Below are 12,953 nucleotides of genomic sequence, written 5' to 3' on the forward strand. Positions count from 1 at the left end.
AGAGGCTGGGGGTGCACAAGAAGAGTCGCTGAGCTAAAGGAGGATGCCAGGTGAACAGGTCAGCTCGAAATACACCACCTCCTTTACAAGTTAAGAGCGATTGGAACACTTAAAATCAGCACTTAGGCTAATCGATACCATTTTGAACACCTTCTTAGCATACAAGTAAACGCTCTCGCCGGTGTTGGAAAACGTCTCCTCCCTTCCTTACGGCACTGCTGCAGGGAGATAACCCTGGGAGGCTGCGGGACGAGGTCGTACACAATCAGAATCTACGCTTATGGATCCACCGCAACAGCTACAGCCCTTGCGCTGCTGCTGCTGCTGCTGCTTTGCATCTTGCTCGTTTGGTGAATAAAGCTGAAAGCGAAGTGGAAAACTTCAAAGAGCAAAATGAAAAATAAAGAATAAATCTCAATCATTCACTTTACACTAAAAAGGTGTGCCCATGTTTATATACATCCAATAAAAATACTTTTATAGTATAAGTATTTGATTTTCCTTTTCCATTACCTTAACTTGCACAGCTCTGAATTCATACCATTAAATTCTCTCTCTCCAAAGTACACAGTTTTAATGGGACTAGGGGTTTTTGTGCGTGTTGCATAACGCGGAGGGACACCTGGCCAGCTGAGCTGCCCAAGAGAGGTGCTACTGAACTGCCAGGGACACGCACCATTGAAAGCCAGACAGAAAGAAAGTACTTCAGAGCACTCCGTCAAAACATCAGGAAAAAAAAAAACCCCATAACATTCAGTTGCCTCTCTTTTTAAACATTTAGACAAATACCTAACTGCTTACATACACCTAACAAATCATATACTACAGCTATTTGGCAGTTACAGTTTAAACAATGCAAGTCAATTTGTAAAATCCCCACTGCTGCAATACCTCAGACTACCAAAAAGGACTGGTGGGTTTCCTAATGCTTTTGGCAGTACTGAAGCATGCAGAGCAACACGTTTTCATGTTATCTCGACTGCTACAACTGAGAAACCAAAGACCAGCGATGCCATCAACTTTAGGAAGATGGGCTGTGCTTGGGTCTTTGGAAGGAAATTGACTTTTTTTTTTTTCCCCCTCTTTTTTTAAAGAGAGTGAAAAGTCTTGTTACTGATGACTTCTACTGTCAAGTCGATCACCTCTGAAGATCCACTCTGATGGGAAGTTCATAAAACAAAATTTCTTTGAGAGAGAAAGACTTCCATTTTGGAAAATCTCTTTCCAACTGAAGTCACAATTACACACTGTAGGTTAAAGGAAAAAATACATTACTGAAGCAGTAACTCATCAAAACCACCTCAGGCCTCACTGTCACTAGTTACAAGGCTGCTAATGCTTCCTGGGAAAGCCTGGAAAACACACAGATGCGACGCCCATTTGTCCTGTTTTGCCCGCGTCTCTTCTTTGACCTTGACTGCTTTTAGTACAGATGCTAATTATCTCCGTAACGTTTTTGAGTACTACTATAAGATATTTAAAAAAAAAAAAAAAATCATTGACTGTAAAAGCATAAAGGTTTTATCATGAAAACAAAGTCTGTTTCTTCTGAACAGCTGAACTCTTACGAACAGTTTCTTCCCTCTTTTAGTACAAAATTAGCTTCACAGTATCATTTACTAGCAAGCACACAGAAACAGAAGATTATGCTTTCAGGAAGAGAAAATAAACTGAGGGAAGTAAACTTTGTATAGGTGTAACATGCTCCAGAACAGAACTTATTTTTAGTATTTGTGTTAAAATATTTCATGTAAAAAAAAGTAGAAGGAGAGCTGGCACACTCTCAACGTTAAAGTCCGTACCGCAAGTACCTTTGCAAAAACGCAGACACACATCGTAGGCGTACCTTGTACTTGCAGGCCACTACGGAATCTTTCCGTCTGTCTCGTACCGTCACGGCAGAAGAAAGGGCAACCACGGCAAAACGGTGCCAGCTGACATCCAGCTGAGAGAAGAAAAAAAAACATTAGCACAAAGCTGGGTAGGAACCCAAAGCTGCCTTTTTTTTTTTTTTGTGAAGGTTTGTGAAGACAGTACGACTGAGCGGAGGAAAAACTATTTTTGCGTCATCTTCGGTACGGTTGTTGACACGGGCCACTAGAGCTTTTGCATTTTTCAGACAACTGTGCTTTTTTTTTTCCTTTCTTTTTTGACTCACTGGCAACTTTACTTTCACTAGAACTCACTTTCCTAGATACACGCAGGTGACACACATGGAGACCTACCTACATTTTCTCAAGCCTTAGTACAGCCGAGGCTTCATCACCCTATACGTCCCAAGTTGAGTATTTTTGCTAAAGAGCACAGCAACACATCTGTCCTTGTGAACTGCCTCGTTGCAAAAAAGGAATCATTATTTCCAGGCCGTTGCTCCAAACGGGCAAGATCTTTTAAAACCGCAGTTGTGCCACCAAACCCGCTCAGGGTCCCTCCTAGCTTTTGACCGCCCTGAGATTTAACAGGCACACGCTCCATTCCATCTTCCAACAGCAAAAATACGTTAACGCTCTCGGACCCAGAGCGCAACCCTACGGATGTCCACGCACGCACCCTGCCGTTTTGATGAGGAGCCACCGAGCACCCCTGCGAGCACAGCTGCACGCGCCAGATCGGTTTCCCCTACGCCGCGAGTTACCGGTTCCGGTGAACGTAGTTTCTGACGCTTTAAACCCAAAACCGTATCTCGACGCTTCGCCACAGTAGAAACGACCCATCGCCAGAACGCTACAAACACGCAGTAACACCAATTGCAAACCCACAGCAGGAACAGCTCCAGAAATATTTAGACCAGGAACAAGGGAGAAAAATAAAACAGCTTCATCTCACGCACAGGGGAGCGGCAGGCAGAGAAAAGGGTCGGCATTCTGAGCCCTTACAGAAAACGGGCATTCTCCTTCCATTCCTCAGCCCGTCCGTGAAGGTCTAAATACTGCAACACTACTACGGCAACGTCGAGAGCAGGGAACAGCAGCCCTGCCGCTGGACTTGCCACTGACCCATGCTATTTCCGTAGCAGGACGCGTACGCAGAGGGACACGTCTTGCCACACACAGCCCTGAACTTCCTGAAAATTTACGTTTACCAAAAAAAGCCATTTGGAACATATTGCCAAACAACATTCGGCAAGAAAGCTTTGATGCGTTTGACACACGCAAGTTTTTGGTCACTTGCTATTTGCTTCCTGTTGCTGCTGCTGTTCTTCCTTCAGAAATTCTACTCGTAGCCCAGTTATTCACTACTGGTTCAAGCATTTGCCTCCCTGGTATTACCAGCACATTCACAGAGGCAAATAACTTACTTGCTCTTCTACAATTATCCAAACGACAATTACAGCCACGAAAGAGAAGGAGAGGTCAGGCAGCAGAAGAGCTCTGCAGGCTGGCACCAGTCAATATTGCACTCTCGAAGAACAAACAACAACAAAACAAAACCGTGACCCTGTATCCTTTTTTTTTTTTTTTTCCCCCCTTCTTCTTTCAGAGCTCATCCCTGCCTCAGCATTTTGTCTTGTCAGAGCATGAAGCGCAGGTGATCCGTACCCTGACGGCTTTTGCATGTGATGAATGCCTGTTCAGAAATAGTCCAGATCTGCAAGACTGGTGTCATTTCTATGGTTTTAATCATCATAACTCACATTTTATTTACTCACGCATTTGTGAGGAAACTAATTAACTTTCAGACACTGCCTCTGCTTTTTTTTGAGGGGTGGGGGTGGAAATGTGTTAGAGACTGAAAAACATTACGATTCAGAGCTCCCAACCATGAGGGAGTGGTGGAGAAATCAATGAAAGCAAAGACCAACAGCAGCAACATCAACTGAAAGTTGGCCTTCATTCCGATCACGTACTTAAGCGACTCTCCTTGCAAGTCTATGCCTCGGTCCTAGGAATGACTAGTCCCTTTTTGGAAGGACAAACTTTTTCACTTAAAAGTCCTAGACTGAAGACTCCGCTGAACGGAATGGGGATTGTGCCACGGGACAACGTGCCATCAACACTCTTAATGGGGAAGGGAAAAAAAAAAAAAACCAAATAAAAATCAAGTACCAGTTCCCATCATGTTTCACTCATTACATTTCTACTGGCATCTAGGTGCTCAAAAATGAACTACAGGGACACCACATATTCCTAAGAATTCAGTTATACATAAAAAAGTAAAAGGCTATTTCCAGCTTGCCCATAAAATCAGTATGAACAGAGAGAAGAGAAACACTCGACCCCCTAATGAAGCTAACAGGCAGCTCTGAATTTACCAGACAGGAAATTTCATTCTTTCACCTGAAACAAAAACACATCAAGAGACCAGTTCAGGAACAGGGCACGATCTGTTAACAGCAATTTTTCCATCAGCTTTTCGGCACTAGCAGCAAATTTGCCTTCTCTGTGGGTTTAACGTGGAGCATCTGTAGTGCCCTCGAACTCGCAAGTGTTTCTCTCCGCTCCCGCAGCCCGATACGTGCGATTACCTGAGCAGCAAGCGGAATTAACCACGCAGGATTTTCTTCGTGTGACGCGGAAGGTGACGCTGGGAGAAGAGGAGACAAAGAAATGAACCTGCTTGTCACACCCAGCCAACGGTGAAAAGACAGGGGAGGATTCTGCCGGAAGGGCTCTGCACCCCAGGAGCTCCCGCCAGCCGGTTTCTCTCCCCTTTGCCCGGTACCGAGGGGACGACGACACCTCGCCCGTGCCCCCTCGCGGGGAGGGGGGGCTGCCCCAGGTGAGCCGGGGGACCCCCACCTCGCTTCTGCCCGCGGGAACGGACCGGGAGAGACACTCCACGCAGAGAGAGGAGCGTGGCGTGGATTGCATGCCCGAGGGAAGAGGCCGGGCTCCCCGCTGGCAGAAGGACAACTCACCTCCCTGCTGCTCGGAGCTGCTTGCTGCGGACAGCCCTGCCTGCGCCCGGCCGCTCTTCCGCCGTGCTGGGAGCGCAGGCCGGCCGACGGACGCTCCAGCGAAAAGACGCTCCAGCTAATCGTGCCCCCTGCTCGTTACAGCCGCAGGTACTTTTGCCTCTGGCTAATGCACGCTCCAGACAGCGGACACCCCGCCTCGTTCCAGCTCCCGCTTGCTACAGTTCTGGCTCGTTGAAGCCCCAGCTCCGCACTGAAGCTCCGGCTGATTTCAGCTGCTTCTCCTTACAAGCTCCAGCTACGTGCAACGGTCTGGGCTTTCCATAAGGTTGCATATCAACTGCTGTCAGAACTGGAGCATTAGGATTAAACATCAGAGTTACACGCCAAGTAAATATTCGTTAAGTTTGGGCGATTAATTACTTAATAACTATTCCGAGCACCGCAGAAAGAAGAGCTGGACTCAAAGAGGGCACGTGGGGTCTGAAAAGCGCCTTTCGCCCCCACAGACCATCGCAGATGTTGAGCTCGGCCTGCTGCGTGCCGGCCTCCCGAACTTCGGCGTCCGACACAACCAGACCCCCATCTACGGGGAGGGACCACGCACCCTGCCCGCCCCCCGCTTCCCCCCGCAGCCCCCAACACCCTCCCACCCACCTGCAAAACCAGCCAAGCCGGCTCCCGCTTTTGGCCCCCACACCAGCTGACTCGGGGCCCATTTGGGAGCCAAAAAAACCCGGCTGCTGAGCCTGTTCTCAAGGCCCAAACACGCAGGGCCGGACTTCTGTTTCTGGGCCCAAAGCCGCGCAGCTCGGTCTGTTTCCGAGCCCCCAAATCAGCCACGCGAGCCTGTTGTCAAGCCCCAGGAACAGAAAACTTGTTCTCCACTTCTGACCCTGCAGTGCCCACGGGCGACGCCGAGCGTAGCCACCCCACAGGCCTGCACCCCCGGGGCCCCACACGCAGTTTCGGGGAGTGCTCGGGACCTGCAGAGGGCCCGGCCCCACGCCTCTGCAGGGCAGCCCCAGCACAGGCAGGGCATCGCTTCTCGATTGCCGTTTCAGGCTTTATTTCCCCGCCATCACCGGCACGGCCAGGCCCCCCACCCCAAACCTCCCAGCCGAAGCACCCCCGCGGGTAGCCGGGCCCAGCCACCCGGAAAACAAGAAAACCAAAGAGGGAACAACAAGACAGAGACCGTGGGGAAAGGCAAGGGGAAGGACACAGAAACAGAGAGAGCGCGGGAGGGATAGGGAGCAGGACAGAGAGATGGAGCAAGAAAGGAAAAAAGGACAGGAGGCAGAACCAAGGGAAAGAGAGACAAGGACGGGGAGCAGGACAAAGGGACGGAAGAGGAACAAAAATTAGCGACGGGCTGCAGGACAGAGATGAAGGGATTAAATAGACACAGGGAGCATGACAGAAGGACAGAGAGGAGACAGACAAAAGGGACAAAGAGCAGGCCAGCATCGGAGGGGGAAAAAACCAACTGCGATGGGCAGTGGGAGAGAGATATGGAAAAAAGAAAAAAATACTGAGGAACAGAAAAAAGAAAGCAGCGACAGCTAGCTGGACGGGAGACACAGTTAGAAAGGGCGGGAGAGGGAACGGGGCAGAGAAAGACAGACAGAAAAGGTAGCACAAGAAAGCAAGGCAGAGGGACAGCAAGGCGGGGCGGGGGGGGAAGGGACGGGACAGGGGTCTGGACAGAGATGGAGAAATAAGCAGCAGGGACAGAGGAAAAGTGACAGAAAGAGGGACAGGGAACATGGCAGAGAAGGAAAAATGAGGACAGCGGCAGGACGGAGATCAAAAACTGGGACGGTCCTCAGGACAGAGAGGAATACGAATACAAGCAGGGAGCGGGACAAAGGGATACAGCGAGAAACGACGGGACAGGAAGCAAGACAGAGCGACAGACAAGAACGATGACAACGAGAGAGAGAGAGACACTGACAGAGACAGAGACCGTGAGAAGCACAGGGGGTTGGGGAATTTAGAAAGAGAGGTATCAGGAGCCCTGCAGAGAGAGGGAGGGTGAATAAAAAAGGGGCAGGAAGCAGCACAAAGGGTCACAGAGAGTAAGAGATGAACAGGAAGGAGGACGGGGACAGTGAGATCCAGAATGACAAAAATAAACAGCAACAGCGAGCAAGACAAAGGGATAGAGAGAGAAACAGAAAGTAGGAAGAAGAGAGATAGGAAGGCAGGGACACAGAGCAGCACATACAGGCGCAGAGAGGAGAAGAACGCCAGGGAACAGGGTAGAGAAATTGGGAGGCGGGGGAAGAGGCAGATGCAGGTCAGAACAAGGAGATGGAAAAGGAAAAAACAGCGACTGACTGCAGGACAAAGACGGGGGGCTGGGGGCGGGGGGGGAGAGGGAGCAGGACAAGAACGCAGAGAGAAAAAGAAAGGGGGGCAGTCGAATGAAAGAGAGAGAGAAAGGGGGAGAGGAAGAGGGAGCAGGACAAGAGAATAGACAGAAGAGGAGAGGTACAGGGAAGCAAAATAAAAATAAAAAACAAAACAAAACAAAAAAACCCCAAACGTCACAGCAGCACGAGAAAGCTAGGGGGCCAGGAGAGGGGGAGGGAGGGTCCGGGACGCACAAGAGGAGCGACAGGGCCCCGAGGGCCCAGGACTCACCACAGCTCTCGCTCTTGGAGCTGCCAGGAGACCTTGCCAGCTCAGAATCTTCCTTCTCCTTCTCTCCTGTAACTCCAGTCGCTTGGCTGTCCTCCACATAACGGAACACGCGAGCGCCTCGCAGCTCTTACGAGATGAGGCCCCCTAGACACGTAGCCTCGCTCGCTCGCTCACTACGTGGCCGTACCGCGCTGCTGGTCATGCATACAGACCCTGGCGGTCTGACCTGCTGTGGACTACGAGGAGGGATCCTCCCACACCCAGAGAGGCAGGCTCTCTCTTGCCTGCAGCAGGAGGCAGCTGCCGGCCGGCCTTCCGTTTCTTCTTCTCGACCTTTCTGTGGCCTCTCCAGCTTCAGCAGCTCCCGTCCACAGCCAGCAAGCGCTCCGCCTGTCCCTCTGTGCTCCCGCGCCGCGAGGAGAGGGAGGCCAGGCAGAGACAGCCCACGCGAGCCTGAGGCTGCTGCAGTCAACGGCATCCCCGGGGACGAGCGGACAACCGCACTCACAGCGTGGCCTCTGGGAGAGAGAAAGAGGCAGCAGTGACCGTTATTACCGTAGCTCGACCCTGGCCGGAGCCCCTCCTTCTGCAGGGGCTTCCGCAGACGCCGCTCGTTCCCCGCGCCGCTGCTAACGGCACCCACGTTCAGGGAGACTCGAGAACATCGGAGGGCCAGCTTGCTGCCCTCACGACAGGGCTCGGGGGCTGCCTGCGGCTACAGCACAGGCTTCATGGGAGGGGCTGGAGCTGGGGGCAGCCGCACGGGCCGAGCGGCGCCGGGGGAAGGCGCCGGGGGAAGGCGCCGGGGGAAGGCGCCGGGGGAAGGCGCCGGGGGAAGGCGCCGGGGGAAGGCGCCGGGGGAAGGCGCCGGGGGAAGGCGCCGGGGGAAGGCGCCGGGGGAAGGCGCCGGGGGAAGGCGCCGGGGGAAGGCGCCGGGGGAAGGCGCCGGGGGAAGGCGCCGGGGGAAGGCGCCGGGGGAAGGCGCCGGGGGAAGGCGCCGGGGGAAGGCGCCGGGGGAAGGCGCCGGGGGAAGGCGCCGGGGGAAGGCGCCGGGGGAAGGCGCCGGGGGAAGGCGCCGGGGGAGCTCCGGCAACTCGGGGAGGCGCCCGCTGGCCGCGCCTGGGGGGTGCCCGCCTCCGTCCCCTCTTCCCTTCTATCGGCTCTCGGGGAACTGCCCGGCGCTGCCCTGGCCCGGCTCGCCTCCGGCGGACCGGGAGCCTGCCGCAGCGGCCGCTTCGCAGCTTCCCGTCCCGCCAGCCCCGGGCGGCCGGCGGGCGGGAGGCACCCCCCCGCCACCGCCACCGCCCCGGCCCCCCGCCGGGGGGGATCGCTCGCCTCACCCGCGGTCTCGGCGCTCGCCCGCCGCCGCCACGCTGCTCCCGGACACCGCGCATGCGCCGGAGGGGCCGGAGCCGGCGACCGAACGCCGGGCTGCCCCACGCGCAGGACAGCGCATGCGCCCGGGAGGCGCGTCCGCACGGCTGGTCGGGGAGCGGGCGCGGCGGGAAGCCCGCGGAAAACCACGCGAAACCGGCAACGCTCCCGAGTCTGACCTGGTCGGACTCCGGGGGCCGCGGCGGCAGCGAGGACTACGCCGCGCCCGAGAGCCGCGCTGCTGCCCGGCCGCCGAGTCCGCGAAAACTACAGCTCCCGGCATGCCCCGGGAGGCAGCCTGCCCTGCTGCCTGACCCCGAGGGGACGCCGCTTCCGTTTCCGCCCACCCCCACGCCGGCGCAGCCGCAGTCCCCGCCGAGCCCCCAGCGCCGGTCCGTGCGGCCCCCCCCCCCGCCCGGCTCCAGCTTCGGGCAGCGCCCGCCGCCGCCGCCCCGGCACAGCCCCCCCCTCGCCCGGCTCCAGCTTCGGGCAGCGCCCGCCGCCGCCGCCCCGGCACGGCGCGGGCCCCCCCCGCCCGGCTCCAGCTTCGGGCAGCGCCCGCCGCCGCCGCCCCGGCACGGCGCGGCCCCCCCCCGCCCGGCTCCAGCTTCGGGCAGCGCCCGCCGCCGCCGCCCCGGCACGGCGCGGGCCCCCCCCGCCCGGCTCCAGCTTCGGGCAGCGCCCGCCGCCGCCGCCCCGGCACGGCGCGGCCCCCCCCCGCCCGGCTCCAGCTTCGGGCAGCGCCCGCCGCCGCCGCCCCGGCACGGCGCGGCCCCCCCCCGCCCGGCTCCAGCTTCGGGCAGCGCCCGCCGCCGCCGCCCCGGCACGGCGCGGCCCCCCCCCGCCCGGCTCCAGCTTCGGGCAGCGCCCGCCGCCGCCGCCCCGGCACGGCGCGGCCCCCCCCCGCCCGGCTCCAGCTTCGGGCAGCGCCCGCCGCCGCCGCCCCGGCACGGCGCGGCCCCCCCCCGCCCGGCTCCAGCTTCGGGCAGCGCCCGCCGCCGCCGCCCCGGCACGGCGCGGCCCCCCCCCGCCCGGCTCCAGCTTCGGGCAGCGCCCGCCGCCGCCGCCCTGGCACGGCGCGGCCCCCCCCCCGCCCGGCTCCAGCTTCGGGCAGCGCCCGCCGCCGCCGCCCCGGCACGGCGCGGCCCCGCCGCCGCTCCGTGCGTGCGACACGGACCCAGCCGTCCTCCTCGGGGCTTTCCCCGGGACCCGCCGGGCGACTGCGCAGCCCCGCCACGGGGCCCGGTGAGCACCCCCCCCACGCGCACGTGCTCCCAGCCGCCCTGTGAGCCGCCCCCCCCCCCCCCCCGCGCGCACGTGCTCCCAGCCCCCCTGTGAGCCCCCAGCTCCCCCCCCGCCCCCGGCCTCGGCACAGGCGGCCCCCACCTCCCCCGGGCCACCCCCGCCTCCGACGTTCGCGGTCCGAGGGGCGCCCGGCCCCGCTCACCTTCTCCCGAGGGGCAGCCGCAGCCCGGCCACCGCTCCGCTCCTGCCTGGGCTCCCACCGGCCCCGCCCCGGCCCCTCCCCCGGCAGCCCCCCCTTTCCAGGGAGGGGCCGTCCCCATCAGCCTCACTGCCCGCACCTGCGGCTCCTCCAGCCCCGGCCCGCAGCTGGGGGACCGAAATCCGGAACAAAACTCCTCACCACCCATGGGAAGTTAAGCAGCAGGCACTTCCTTGATGGAATGAAAGATGTCAAGAGTCATCTCATTTGGAAGAGGTGTTAACCGGGGTCAAAATACAGATTTGAATACCCATCTTAGTTTAGTTCTAAGACTTGGCGATTGCCAGGTATCATCTTTTCCATTGACCCAGGTCCACCAGCGAGGCCACAAGGGAGATTTCTTCCAGAGAGAGGATAGAGTTATTAAGTCTAAAGTCCACGATTTGCTTTTCTCCTTCATGAAAAGATGAGTGGATCATATATCATCACTAGTCACCCAAACAGTTAACCCTGAACTTTTCACCTGTCCTTTAATACAGTCAACTCCAAGCTAAATTTTTTCCGTCATTAAGAGGGGACCAAAGATCATGTAAAATATTATTATACTTTCTACAAATACATCCCCATCTTAGAGCTTTAGCTACTAGAGAAAGTCTTTGGAGTTTGGGGTCAGAGGAGCTGCAAGTATAAACTTTCATACAGCTCTGTTTAGGATGTGTGATTTTTCTCTGGTTGTCTAAAGCAGTCTAAATTTCCATAGACGGTCCCGACTCTGGGTGGCTCTAACAAGGATCCTGGAACTCCAGGAAATTCTAAACAGCGTTTTATATTTCAAATATGATGCCAAGTTCCTTTTTGCACTTGTCTCTACGGTTTTTGGCAACTGACAGCCCCAAGGGGTGCCTGCACAAGTTTCTCCCGAAGGGCGATTAAATTAATTCTTTTGTCCACGAGGTGGGTGGTTTGGTAATGTTATAATTCACAACGCTCTAACTCCTTCTTTCAAATGTTAAAAAAATAATTGCCTTTTAAATCCATCCCATTTAATTTGCTAAAATGATTCTCATTGTTCTGCATCTGTTCTCAAGTTTTGGTTAAATTCAATGTCAATATTCTCCACGGAACTAGATTTTCATCTGACTTTGGAATCGGAAGGCAGACTGTTACTGAGGTTCAATTTTGTGTCTTTATCAAACTTTGAATCAATTACAAAACTAGATTTTTTTTTTTTTAATCCAAATTACAAAAACGGTTAACATCAAGATTAATAGCTCAAACAATAATTGTTTCATTTTGTTTATCTCATGTTTAGAACCCCTCAAAAAAACCCACACAAACCCTAAAAACACACAAAAAGATTACTGCCCTCGACAATATTCCTAATAGCAACCCCAATAGTATAAACTTTACACAACTGTTTTCCCAAATAGATAATGTGAAACTTACTTAGAGATTTTCAGTTTTAAAGGGCCAGTTTCTTTAGACTTCCAATTTCTTGTTGGTGCTTTCTTTATTCTTGAATAATGAAGCCAAGGTTCTTCTCCCAGACCTTTACTGCTATAAGGGTTGTTAAAATGACTCGATACGGTCCTTTCCACTTCTCCGTGATTTTATATATATTCAATCTAATCTCCCGGTCGGAAGGGATGCGCTGCTACGTCCAATTCTAAGGGTCCAGCTGTGGAGACATACTGACAAAGTTCCTGAAAAGAATTACGTAAAGAAATCATAACACCTTTTAAAAACCTATCTCCAAAGGCACTCAAGATACTCAGAACATAGGACTCTTGATATGGTCTTTCGTACAATATTTCATAGTGACTTCAATTTTCTTTCTCTTCTGGCTATACTCTGATTCTTAATAGAGCCATGGGTAATGCTTTAACCCATGTGAGGAGTGAGGTTTCCTGACAAATTTTACTCGACTGTTGCTTAAGGGTATAGTTCGTTCTCTCTCTCTCTCTCTTTTTTTTTTTTTTTTTTTTTCCCCCACTTGCTTGTGGTCTACGTGGGGTGTGATAGTCTCAATCTATAGATAATACTTTGCTCAACTTGTCTCCTAATCTTTGCTATAAAATGAGGGCCATTGTCAGATGACATTCTTACAGGCACCCCACATTTTGGTATTATCTCTTTGAGCAAGACTTTGACTACTTCCCTTGCTTTCTCGGTGCGACAAGGGAAAGCCTCGGGCCACCCAGTAAAGATATCAACTAAAACTAGGATAGATCCTTCTTTTCAAGGCAATTCTATAAAATCAATTTGCTAATATTCTCCTAAAAAAATTTCCTTCTTTAATAATCCCAAAGATGATCTTATTACTGATTCGGGGATAATTTTATATATAAATTTCACATCCGCTTATAATTGTTTAAGCAATCTTTGTCATATTTCACTTTCTGTTCCCCAGTATACTTTGTGATGTTCAGCTCGGGCAGCTTCTCTTATTATTGTGGGTGGGACTATTATTTGACCTGTCGGTGTTACAGCCTATCCTGTTTCATTTTGTTAGCCTGCAATCTAATAATTATTTCTTCATCTTTTTCATTATACTTTGGAGCTTCTTTAGGCAACTTTATACTTTTCTCTGGAACTAGTGCTAGGATGCCTTTTTCTGCAGCCTCTTTAGCA

This window comes from Buteo buteo, chromosome 8 (genome assembly GCF_964188355.1).
Source record: "Buteo buteo chromosome 8, bButBut1.hap1.1, whole genome shotgun sequence".
NCBI classification, from domain to species: domain Eukaryota; kingdom Metazoa; phylum Chordata; class Aves; order Accipitriformes; family Accipitridae; genus Buteo; species Buteo buteo.